The sequence below is a fragment of the Paramisgurnus dabryanus genome, chromosome 3 (genome assembly GCF_030506205.2).
Source record: "Paramisgurnus dabryanus chromosome 3, PD_genome_1.1, whole genome shotgun sequence".
Taxonomy (NCBI): Eukaryota; Metazoa; Chordata; class Actinopteri; order Cypriniformes; family Cobitidae; genus Paramisgurnus; species Paramisgurnus dabryanus.
This window is the reverse complement of record NC_133339.1, coordinates 50,480,641-50,494,169: the sequence shown is the minus strand read 5'-3', so window position 1 is coordinate 50,494,169 and position 13,529 is coordinate 50,480,641. Positions and strand designations below refer to the sequence as shown.

General features: G+C 35.8%; 2 long non-coding RNA genes across 2 annotated transcripts; one reads left to right on the top strand and one right to left on the bottom strand.

Moving 5' to 3' along the window:
- Nucleotides 1–2,250: 2,250 nt before the first annotated feature.
- Nucleotides 2,251–4,709, top strand: LOC135761057 (uncharacterized). Its single transcript, XR_010537686.2, has 3 exons — nucleotides 2,251–4,044; nucleotides 4,134–4,199; nucleotides 4,415–4,709. It is a non-coding gene; the product is annotated as an uncharacterized lncRNA (long non-coding RNA).
- Nucleotides 4,710–9,654: 4,945 nt separating this feature from the next.
- On the bottom strand, nucleotides 9,655–12,023 carry LOC135761062 (uncharacterized). Its single transcript, XR_010537689.2, has 3 exons — nucleotides 10,320–12,023; nucleotides 10,165–10,230; nucleotides 9,655–9,949 (listed from the first exon to the last, which is right to left on the bottom strand). It is a non-coding gene; the product is annotated as an uncharacterized lncRNA (long non-coding RNA).
- Nucleotides 12,024–13,529: the final 1,506 nt, after the last annotated feature.

Below are 13,529 nucleotides of genomic sequence, written 5' to 3'. Positions count from 1 at the left end.
GCAAACATGCTGAAGGCAGCTAAAAACCATCAGGATATAATCACGGGCTTATTTTATTGCACTTGAAACCTTATCTATTAAACTGGACTGATGATTTAAATGTTGTTTACTCACATGTGCGTTGTTAACTCTCGGATTTCATGTTGAAGCACTGCTCCACTCGTTCACTGCTCCATATGGACAATTCCTGTTTGTTTACAGTGTCGCGTGAGCAGCTACACTGCAGGTTCGAGTTAATTTGGCGCTAAGCAGACCTCTTGGTGATGTCAAAGTACCGCGAGGGCGATTCAAAGCAGAGTTCTCCATGTGATAACTGAAATCGCTTTCGCGGTACTTTGTTGTCACTCGCCTGTGGGTTCTTGTGGCGCCACAGCAGTCTGCTCCCCAGTCACTCTAGATCCGCTATAGTATTAATTTGATTTCATACGCCGATCGGATCGCGCAGTTCGGCAGGTACAGTATGACACAAAGTAGCGCAACTCTGGACCTGACTGGAGCCGGACCGGATACACTGAACCGCATGTGCGTACAGAAATCTGCTCACTTGAGCCCCTTTTTGCATTTAAATTGTTTAACCATTTAAGCAATTGCAAGCCTTAGAAACACGTTAATGATAAACTTACCCTATTTAAATTGCATATTAATCCGCAAATCGCATGCGAGCTGAACCGTGGATCCGTCACAGCACTACCCATAGCTTCAGATGAATGCCACAGCAGCAGCTGCCTGCAGGTACAGTCGACATGTATGTTCGCGGCCGCGTGCGCGGAGCAAATACGTCACGTGTTACGTCGTGGGCAGGTTGTAGGTAACGGAGGGAGCTATGACAGCGAGCTCATCAGACGTTTCCTAAAAATAAACATTGTTCACGAGTCGCGCGGCTCGAGTCGAGTCTGAAGTCTTTGAGGGTCGAGTCTCAAGTCGTGTCTGAAGTCACTGTGTGTGCGACTTAAGTCGCCCTCGAGTCCGAGTCTCAAACTCGAGTCCCCATCTCTGGGAAAAACAACGCGCTGATTGACACGTCGTAAAACATGCTCCGGACAGTCGCTGTCTAAAAGCTATGAAATACGACTCTCAAACCTGGACGGCATGTACAGCTGGTTGGGTACCACCTGTCAAAACCCCACCTGTCAAGGGGGTCATAAATCATACTTTGACGAATGGTGGCCCGCTACAACTACTGCTAGGGGTCAAACAACTAAAAATCAAGTCAGGAATCTTGGTGTGATTCTGGAATATGACCTTACTTTCAGTAGTCATGTCAAAGCAATAACTAAATCAGCATATTATCATCTCAAAAATATTGCAATAAATAGATGCTTTGTTTCCAGACAAGACTTAGAGAAACTTGTGCATGCTTTTATCACCAGCAGGGTGAATTATTGTAATGGCCTCCTCACTGGCCTTCCCAAAAAGACCATTAGACAGCTCCAGCTCATTCAAAACGCTGCTGCCAGGATTCTGAGCAGAACCAGAAAATATGAACATATCACACCAGTCCTCAGGTCTCTACACTGGCTACCAGTTACATTTAGGATTGATTTTAAAGTATTATTAATGGTTTATAAATCACTCAGTAGACTAGGACCTCAATACATTGCAGATATGCTCATTGAATATAAACCCAACAGATCACTCAGATAATTAGGATCATATCAGCTAGAAATACCAAGGGTTCACTCAAAGCAAGGAGAGTCAAAACACATCTGTTTAGCTATGCATTTACTGAATGAGCACTATGCTGTGTCCGAACTGATTGCACTATATTTTATATGCACTATTTTAATTATTTTTATTTCTCTTGTTTTAATTCTTATTTTTAACTGTTTTATACTTTTATTCCTGTTTTATTCTTTTCACACATTTAAACAGTTTTTATTAAAATCACATTTATTTTCTTTTAATTGATATTTTAAATTCATGTATCTATGATTTCTTGTTTTCTGATTTCTATGTAAAGCACTTTGAATGACCTCTGTTTATGAAATGTGCTATACAAATAAACTTGCCTTGCCTTGCCTATGAATCCATTGTAAATTGAGGCCATTGTGATTTCATTTACATTGTGGGAATTGTTCATTTAAAATTTTGGATCTGTAATAAAAGTGCCAGCTGTTAATTAATTGAATATACTTTATCCCAATTCTTTTATTCTTTTAAAATCCCCCTAGAACCTAGGCTTTACTTAAACATTTGTTGAGTATAATATATTGAATACTTACCCATCTGAGTAGTTGTATGGGGGCAGCATTCGTCAAACTTTTATGACCCCCTCCCCCACCCGGTGACAGTTGCTGTCTGACAGGTCGTTTTTATGACCCTTTGACAGGGGGGCGGGACCATCAATCAAAATCTGTACAAGTTGTCAACTTTAGACAGAAAGTATTTAATGGTTTTATTGCCGGTCATTTAGAGTGATTGTTTTTCCTGAGTGTGTTTTATGTCAAGCGTATGGTGTCATGTTTAATGACGGCTCGTGTTTCGACATTTACTGTTTATTGACATTTGATGTCAGATCTCAACCATCCTCCCACCTTTGCTCGCCCCGTGCGCTTCTCAATACTGACTTTCACACCGCGGGTGTGTTGTTGAATCTAAAGTTTTGCAACAGCATAAGTTTATTTAAAGGCAAGCACTAATCATATATATATATATATTAGATGTACCTGGCTACGCTTAAAGCCGATGTTTTCTATCGAGCTATAGTTTCTGATCAGACACAAAGTCTGAACTAAATAAAATTTTAAACGGTTCACGAAGTCCGGGAATCTTTTCATGACCTGGTCTACAGTTTCACGCGTATTAAAGATCCGGCGGTGTCTGACAAAGCCTCGGGTGATTGTTCATATCTGTCATTTAAAATAAAGTTAATAAATGTAATTCTGTCCACTATGGCAAAATAGGAATTTATTTTAGATTAGGGGAATCTTTAACCATGTCTCTGATTAAAACTTTTGATTGTAACATCACAAGTTATTTAATTAAATATTCTGTATACGGGTATAGTTTAAGCAATGACCTGAGCCATTACCTTCGGAGCCGTCAATACTACATTCTTTAGACGATAGTCTAAACTAAATAAATTTTTAAACGGTTCAGGAATTCCGTGAATCTTTTCATAACCTGCACTATAGTTTCACGCGTATTAAAGATCCGGCGGTGCCTGACAAAGCGCCGGGTGAGTGTTCATATCTGCCATTTTAAAATAATGTTAATAAATGTAATTCTGTCCACTATGGCAAAATAGGATTTTATTTTAGATTTAGTGGAATCTTTAACCAAGTCTCTGATTAAGACATATGTATACGTGCACAGATGGTGACAGAGAAACTTATATATGACGTTAATAATCTTTTAAATGTTTTTAAGACGTATTCACCCCATTTTGGGGTTTTATTTTTAATTAAAGGCTTCTTAAAACATGTGTGAATATGTGTATATTATACAAAGAGTCTTATATTGTCTGCTCTGACAAAAATAAAGTATTTTTTAGGTTTAGGGGAATTGACTGCGTGTGTCTTATAAATACAACTTGATAATACGTTTGTTTTGTAAAGAGACTTCTTTAAAGTCACGCAAGAATAAAATATTTTAGTTGTAACTGGTTAAACTTAAAGCCGATATTTTCTATCGAACTAGTCTATTTTCTGTTCAGACACAAAGTTTTCTGATGCTGATATTATGTCAGTGTGTTTGTGTGGGGGTCGTGTGATGTAATCTTTGAAAGTTTATGACCGAACCTTTATTGGGGAGCGACAAGAGATCTCCCGGAATCAGTTTGGATGGAGCAGAGCTGTTATACTCAAGTCTATTGGTATGTATGTGTTTCGCTGTGTTCGTTCCAGTATTTTGTATGATTTATTTAAAAACTAAAAATTCGATCTCTGGTATTGCAGCGAAATTGTCTAAACTGGTATTAACTATTCCTGGTAAATCGCGGAGAAGAGTGGCCTGAACAAAAAAGTCAGACCGAGACTAGAACCTCCCGCAGCGTAACACGGAAATCTTGGAACAAAAGAGACGCCGACTGGCTCGTGTTGTCCGGTGTGTTTTTATTTAATCCTGTTACAATAGATTTAAACAAACTGGTTTGGTTTAATATTTTCTAATAACATGTGTTATCTGTTTTAAAGGTTTGGATATCAGAGGCAAAGCGAACGTTGTGTGTACTATTGCAAAATATATAGCGGATCTCCACGGTACGTTTATCTTGCATAAGAAAATTGTTTTATTTAGATATTTGTCCTAATAACTTGTTTTTATCTGTTTTAAAGGTTTGGATATCAGAGGCAAAGCGAACGTTATGTGTACTATTGCAAAATATATAGCGGATCTCCACGGTACGTTTATCTTGCATAAGAAAATTGTTTTATTTAGATATTTGTCCTAATAACTTGTTTTTATCTGTTTACAGGTTAGGATACAGACCACAACGCTTTGGACGTATCTTTAAAAAAGATTAAAATCAGAGACTTTTTGGATTTGTCTGGGGACATTTTAAACATTTTGTGGCAAATTGGATTTAAAACATTTCGGATACTGGATACCTAGTTTGATTTGTCCACAGAGCTTGTTTAAGACGTTTTCACCGCATTTTAGGGTTTATTTTTAATTAAAGGCTTCTTAAAACATGTGTGAAAATGTGTATATTATACAATGAGTCTTATATTGTCTGCTCTGACATAAATAAATTTTTATATTAGATTTTAGATCAATTGACTGTGTGTGTTTTATGTCAAGCGTATGCTGTTATGTTTAATGACGGCTCGTGTGACAGCTTGTGTTTAGGCATTTGATGTCAGATATCACCCTTCCTCCCTCCTTTCGCACAAGACCTGCATTCTTTCACAGGGGTGCGTGTTGTAAAGCGATTAAAGATTTCTAAAACTCAATGTTGGTAAAACAATCCCCCATTACGGTGTCAAAAAAGTAAAATGTTTATTTTAGATTTAGACAAATCATGAACAATGCTACGATTAAAACATTTGTTTGTAACATCACAAGTTATTTAATGAAATATTCCGTATACGTGTATAGTTTAAGCAATGATCTGAGCCATAACCTTCGGAGCCGGCAATACTATAATCTTTAGACGAAAGTCTAAACTAAATAAAATTTTAAACGATTCATGAGTTCCGTGAATCTTTTCATGACCTGCTCTATAGATTCACACGTATTAAAGATCCGACGGTGCCTGACAAAGCGCCGGGTGAGTGTTCATATATGCCGTTTTAAAATAACCTTAATAAATGTAATTCTGTCCACTATGACAAAATAGGATTTTATTTTAGATTTAGGGGAGTCTTTAACCAAGTCTCTGACTAAGACATGTGTATACGTGCACAGATGGTGACAGAGAAACTTATATATGACGTTAATAAACTTTTTAATGTTTTTAAGACGTATTCACCCCATTTTGGGGTTTTATTTTTAATTAAAGGCTTCTTAAAACATGTGTTAATATGTGTATATTATACAAAGAGTCTTATAGTGTCTGCTCTGACAAAAATAAATTATTATTTTAGATTTTAGGACAAATGACTGCGTCTATCTTATAAATACAACATGATATATACGTTTGTTTTGTCAATAGACTTCTTTAAAGTCACGCAAGAATAAAATATTTTAGTTGTAACTGGTTAAACTTAAATGTACTATTATCTATTTAACTATAAGCTATATTTTCTGAGCAGATATTTTTCTGTTTCTGATGATGGTCTTATAACAGTGTGTGGGAGATGATGGCTGTTCACAGCAGGTGGCGGGTTGTAAACCAGGGTCTTTTTAAAACTGTTTATTTAATGAAATATTCAGTATGTGTATAGCGATGAACGGTGTCAAAATCACCGGGGTCCCAACAATACTATAGTCTTTAGACTAAAGGGTATTTATTTTAATATAAATAAAATCTTAATCTTTTCGTGCACAATATTCTGATCACGCCATTAGATTGTGTACCAGCGTTTACAATAGAGAACATACGCGGATGAGTGTTCATATACACCGTTAAGAAACTTTTTTTAAACGATTAAAGACATTTTCAAATCATCTTATGGGGTTTTGCCCCATTTGTAGATGTATGCATCTTAATTTATATGTGTTTTAACAAACGCATCCTCTCTTGTTTTGCGTTGTTTCATCGCATCTTTGTTGTTACATACAAAAGACTCTACACTTTGTGTTAAAAGGTTTACTAAATAAAAACCTAATCAATCTTTATTATTTTACAGACTTTGTTATGTACAACACGCTATTGGTGGTATCACCTGTTACAGATTCAAACATATTGCTATCCTAGTTTGTTTTGATGTAAAAGATTTATCAAGTAAATCTAAAATACTTTGCATTGTTGTTTTAAACAGATAGTACTACCTTTAAGAGTTTGACAAGGTGTTACATAAACTACAGAAATGAATGAGTTTTGTTTGAATCTGATGAGTTTACAAAATCTCTGTCATTAGTTGACGCTAACAAATAAAAACTATGAACAACTTATGAAAAGACAAACGTATGAACACTGCCTAAGTTTGAACAGCAACATGTTTGTTTAAGAAATACACACGTAAGACCATCTGTTGAATTTACAAAATCTCAGACATCAGTTGACACTAGCTACAAGAAACTTTGAACAAATGTATGTAGAGACAAAAGTATGATGACTACCTGAGTTTGAAAAGCATAAATTTGTTTCAGAAAATACACCTGTAAGAACATATGATGAAATTTACAAATCTCATACATGAGTTGACACTAGCGAAGAAAAACTATGAACAACTTATCGAAAGACAAACGTATGAAGACTGTCTAAGATTGAAAAGAAAAAGTTTGTTTAAGAAAATACACAAGTAAGAAACATCTGATGAATTTACAAAATCTCAGACATTAGTTGTCGCTAGCGAAGAAAAACTTTGATCAGGTGTTTGAGGCGACAAACGTGTGTATCCTAACTAAGTTTGAAAAGAAAAGTTTGTTTCAGAAAAAATACGCGAACCTAGCAACATCATTAACAAACCATAGTTAAAATATAATTTCATGTTTGCTTATTATGCACTGATAGATGTTGACCTTAGTTGTACCTAACCCCACAGGCATACCAAGGGTCTGCTCCACTTCATAAAAATCCTGTCATTGGGGGTTTTGTGCTGTAAGTTGTAAAGCTAAAGACGCTGATTGACCTTAAAACCTAATCTAACCTAATACCAGGTTAGGATGTTCGAATAGTATATTTTTATTTTTATTATTAAGTCTAGTGTGTCTCTGTAAGCCATGGCAATTTTGTTAAAATGTTTTGTCTTTAAATAAATGTTTGTTGTCACGTTAGTGACATCCTGGCTTATAACATCGTCAACTTTGATAAATAATATTTGCTAACATTTTATTGTTCCCTAAATGGATAACAGAGGGTTTTAAGGTTACATTAATTAAAAAACAACACCACAATGTGAGATAAAATGTCTTAAACCTTTTAAGTTTCTTTAAATCGCAAATAATGCATAACATGATTTAATCAGTATCTGTGTAATAAAGCCTACATCTAAAAACCCTTACTTATTGTCAATGAGGACACAGACTTAATATCAAAACTTTAGTAACAAACAGAGACATCATAGACCCCCATGCAAACACACACACACACACACACACACACACACACACACGCACACACACCTTGCAAAGACACAGGCTCATAAACACGCCCACACATAAACAGCCTGGATGCACACACACACACACAGACACATGCGCGATTTGGTGCTGCTCGTGTGACATTAGATATAATCTTACTCATACACACCTAGTTGTTTAATTATGGACTGTGTATAAAACTTTTGGATGTTAAAACAAAAAATTAAGATCGAATAGCTTTTGTCATAAAAGTCACATGGCCGTTTCATTTTAAAACCCTCATGTTTAAATCAAAGGCGTTCTAAATTAGAAATGCTGACAGAATTGCATTTGTTGTATAATAAACACATAGAGGTTGGGATCCACAGCGGACACAAAACCAGGAAATGGGGTCAAAATGTCTTAAACAATAAAAAGGTTCTTAACGCCATAAGAGCGCCTCAGCGTACGTTCTCTGGCAACTGTGGTTCGCGCATTCATGTGTTTTAATCAGAGCCTTGATTAAAGAATTCACTAAATCTAAAATTAAACCCTTATTTTGTCAGAGCGGCCAGAATTACATTTTATTGTGTAATAAACACATATCCCCTGTTGGTTTTAAGATGTCATTAATTTAAAACAAACCCCATAAGATGATTTGAAAATGTCTTTAATCGTTTAAAAAAAGTTTCTTAACGGTGTATATGAACACTCATCCGCGTATGTTCTCTATTGTAAACGCTGGTACACAATCTAATGGCGTGATCAGAATATTGTGCACGAAAAGATTAAGATTTTATTTATATTAAAATAAATACCCTTTAGTCTAAAGACTATAGTATTGTTGGGACCCCGGTGATTTTGACACCGTTCATCGCTATACACATACTGAATATTTCATTAAATAATTTGTTACAACCAAATGCTTTATTTTTGTCAATGTGCTATTACATTTTTTACCACTACAGTTTTAAAAAGACCCTGGTTTACAACCCGCCACCTGCTGTGAACAGCCATCATCTCCCACACACTGTTATAAGACCATCATCAGAAACAGAAAAATATCTGCTCAGAAAATATAGCTTATAGTTAAATAGATAATAGTACATTTAAGTTTAACCAGTTACAACTAAAATATTTTATTCTTGCGTGACTTTAAAGAAGTCTATTGACAAAACAAACGTATATATCATGTTGTATTTATAAGATAGACGCAGTCATTTGTCCTAAAATCTAAAATAATAATTTATTTTTGTCAGAGCAGACACTATAAGACTCTTTGTATAATATACACATATTAACACATGTTTTAAGAAGCCTTTAATTAAAAATAAAACCCCAAAATGGGGTGAATACGTCTTAAAAACATTTAAAAGTTTATTAACGTCATATATAAGTTTCTCTGTCACCATCTGTGCACGTATACACATGTCTTAGTCAGAGACTTGGTTAAAGACTCCCCTAAATCTAAAATAAAATCCTATTTTGTCATAGTGGACAGAATTACATTTATTAAGGTTATTTTAAAACGGCATATATGAACACTCACCCGGCGCTTTGTCAGGCACCGTCGGATCTTTAATACGTGTGAATCTATAGAGCAGGTCATGAAAAGATTCACGGAACTCATGAATCGTTTAAAATTTTATTTAGTTTAGACTTTCGTCTAAAGATTATAGTATTGCCGGCTCCGAAGGTTATGGCTCAGATCATTGCTTAAACTATACACGTATACGGAATATTTCATTAAATAACTTGTGATGTTACAAACAAATGTTTTAATCGTAGCATTGTTCATGATTTGTCTAAATCTAAAATAAACATTTTACTTTTTTGACACCGTAATGGGGGATTGTTTTACCAACATTGAGTTTTAGAAATCTTTAATCGCTTTACAACACGCACCCCTGTGAAAGAATGCAGGTCTTGTGCGAAAGGAGGGAGGAAGGGTGATATCTGACATCAAATGCCTAAACACAAGCTGTCACACGAGCCGTCATTAAACATAACAGCATACGCTTGACATAAAACACACACAGTCAATTGATCTAAAATCTAATATAAAAATTTATTTATGTCAGAGCAGACAATATAAGACTCATTGTATAATATACACATTTTCACACATGTTTTAAGAAGCCTTTAATTAAAAATAAACCCTAAAATGCGGTGAAAACGTCTTAAACAAGCTCTGTGGACAAATCAAACTAGGTATCCAGTATCCGAAATGTTTTAAATCCAATTTGCCACAAAATGTTTAAAATGTCCCCAGACAAATCCAAAAAGTCTCTGATTTTAATCTTTTTTAAAGATACGTCCAAAGCGTTGTGGTCTGTATCCTAACCTGTAAACAGATAAAAACAAGTTATTAGGACAAATATCTAAATAAAACAATTTTCTTATGCAAGATAAACGTACCGTGGAGATCCGCTATATATTTTGCAATAGTACACATAACGTTCGCTTTGCCTCTGATATCCAAACCTTTAAAACAGATAAAAACAAGTTATTAGGACAAATATCTAAATAAAACAATTTTCTTATGCAAGATAAACGTACCGTGGAGATCCGCTATATATTTTGCAATAGTACACACAACGTTCGCTTTGCCTCTGATATCCAAACCTTTAAAACAGATAACACATGTTATTAGAAAATATTAAACCAAACCAGTTTGTTTAAATCTATTGTAACAGGATTAAATAAAAACACACCGGACAACACGAGCCAGTCGGCGTCTCTTTTGTTCCAAGATTTCCATGTTACGCTGCGGGAGGTTCTAGTCTCGGTCTGACTTTTTTGTTCAGGCCACTCTTCTCCGCGATTTACCAGGAATAGTTAATACCAGTTTAGACAATTTCGCTGCAATACCAGAGATCGAATTTTTAGTTTTTAAATAAATCATACAAAATACTGGAACGAACACAGCGAAACACATACATACCAATAGACTTGAGTATAACAGCTCTGCTCCATCCAAACTGATTCCGGGAGATCTCTTGTCGCTCCCCAATAAAGGTTCGGTCATAAACTTTCAAAGATTACATCACACGACCCCCACACAAACACACTGACATAATATCAGCATCAGAAAACTTTGTGTCTGAACAGAAAATAGACTAGTTCGATAGAAAATATCGGCTTTAAGTTTAACCAGTTACAACTAAAATATTTTATTCTTGCGTGACTTTAAAGAAGTCTCTTTACAAAACAAACGTATTATCAAGTTGTATTTATAAGACACACGCAGTCAATTCCCCTAAACCTAAAAAATACTTTATTTTTGTCAGAGCAGACAATATAAGACTCTTTGTATAATATACACATATTCACACATGTTTTAAGAAGCCTTTAATTAAAAATAAAACCCCAAAATGGGGTGAATACGTCTTAAAAACATTTAAAAGATTATTAACGTCATATATAAGTTTCTCTGTCACCATCTGTGCACGTATACATATGTCTTAATCAGAGACTTGGTTAAAGATTCCACTAAATCTAAAATAAAATCCTATTTTGCCATAGTGGACAGAATTACATTTATTAACATTATTTTAAAATGGCAGATATGAACACTCACCCGGCGCTTTGTCAGGCACCGCCGGATCTTTAATACGCGTGAAACTATAGTGCAGGTTATGAAAAGATTCACGGAATTCCTGAACCGTTTAAAAATTTATTTAGTTTAGACTATCGTCTAAAGAATGTAGTATTGACGGCTCCGAAGGTAATGGCTCAGGTCATTGCTTAAACTATACCCGTATACAGAATATTTAATTAAATAACTTGTGATGTTACAATCAAAAGTTTTAATCAGAGACATGGTTAAAGATTCCCCTAATCTAAAATAAATTCCTATTTTGCCATAGTGGACAGAATTACATTTATTAACTTTATTTTAAATGACAGATATGAACAATCACCCGAGGCTTTGTCAGACACCGCCGGATCTTTAATACGCGTGAAACTGTAGACCAGGTCATGAAAAGATTCCCGGACTTCGTGAACCGTTTAAAATTTTATTTAGTTCAGACTTTGTGTCTGATCAGAAACTATAGCTCGATAGAAAACATCGGCTTTAAGCGTAGCCAGGTACATCTAATATATATATATATATGATTAGTGCTTGCCTTTAAATAAACTTATGCTGTTGCAAAACTTTAGATTCAACAACACACCCGCGGTGTGAAAGTCAGTATTGAGAAGCGCACGGGGCGAGCAAAGGTGGGAGGATGGTTGAGATCTGACATCAAATGTCAATAAACAGTAAATGTCGAAACACGAGCCGTCATTAAACATGACACCATACGCTTGACATAAAACACACTCAGGAAAAACAATCACTCTAAATGACCGGCAATAAAACCATTAAATACTTTCTGTCTAAAGTTGACAACTTGTACAGATTTTGATTGATGGTCCCGCCCCCCTGTCAAAGGGTCATGAAAACGACCTGTCAGACAGCAACTGTCACCGGGTGGGGGAGGGGGTCATAAAAGTTTGACGAATGCTGCCCCCATACAACTACTCATCTGTTTCCGTGTTACATAAAGACTAATTTTAGACCTTACTTAATGTGCAACTTTGTTCTTTTTTTATTTTTGTTCTTGATCTATGAGTTAACATTTTAGTCAAGTGTACCTAAACTTTTGAACAGTACTTTCCTTTAATCTAACTAATGGGGAGACCGAATTGAATAGCAGCTATAGCTATAGCTCATAACACTGGTCGGAAGGGCCTCCTAGGAATTTTTGCTTAGGGCCCCCATAGACTCTAGAATCGCCTCTGACCCTGACTATAACTGTCCCCATTTATAAGTCATTTAACTGTATAGCCTATTATTTATTATTTTCCATAAAAACCTTTCCTTTATAGGTTAACTCATTCAGTCAACTGATGTTTGTTTAGGGTCACCCTGACTATAACTGTACCCATTTATAAATCATTTAACTGTGTAGCCTATTATTTATTATTTTCCATAAAAACCTTTCCTGTATAGGTTAACTCATTCTGTCAACTGATGTTTGTTTAGGGTCACCCTGACTATAACTGTACCCTGTATAAGTAATTTAACTGTATATTATTTATTATTTATTTTCCATAAAAACCTTTCCTTTATAGGTTAACTCATTCTGTCAATTGATGTTTGTTTCTCAGTACTGGTTTATCATTGTCATTAGGAAAATATTGGAAAATAATTTAGGAAACAATGGTTATTATTAAGCAAAGCTCTTAATTTCTTCTGTATGTCACCATTCCCTCTATCCATCTTATTTTTGATGTAAACGTGGGTGCAGGCATCTTTGAGCTCTTTTGTGTAAGACTTTCACTTATTATAAAATCCAGAAAGACTGGCATAGTTTGTGCAGTTAGGGGTTCTCATAATAGCTGATACAAACACAGTAAATCTGTCACGGTTAATCCGTGTCATGTCTTGTCTCTGTTCCGATTGTTATCACCTGGACATTCATTGATTAATTACCTGCCTCATCACACCTGTTTGTCATTTAGTCTGTGTGTATATATACCTCTGTCTTCTGTTTGCTCACTGCTGGATCATTGTCATTGCTACCCCGTCTGTTCCCTGTCTTGGATGTTCCTGTGTTCACTGTATTCACCATCTTATCCATCGTGTTTTATTATTAAATGTTATTTATTTTTGAACTTTGCGTTTGCGTCCTAACTTCCTCACTCCTGCATCTCAGTCGTGACAGAATGATCCAGCCAAACTGGACGCAGCAGGTTCATGGAGGGCGGCTCCCCCAGGAGTTTCGTCGAGGGGGAGTAGTGACATCGGGGTTCATTTCCCATCAGCCCCGATGTCTCTTGGGGACCACCGTGAGCGATCGCTCACTCCTGCGGGCCTGCGGGAGGAGGATCGGCCCAGGCGGTCTCCCAACGGTTGAGTCGTCGTCGACGGTCCC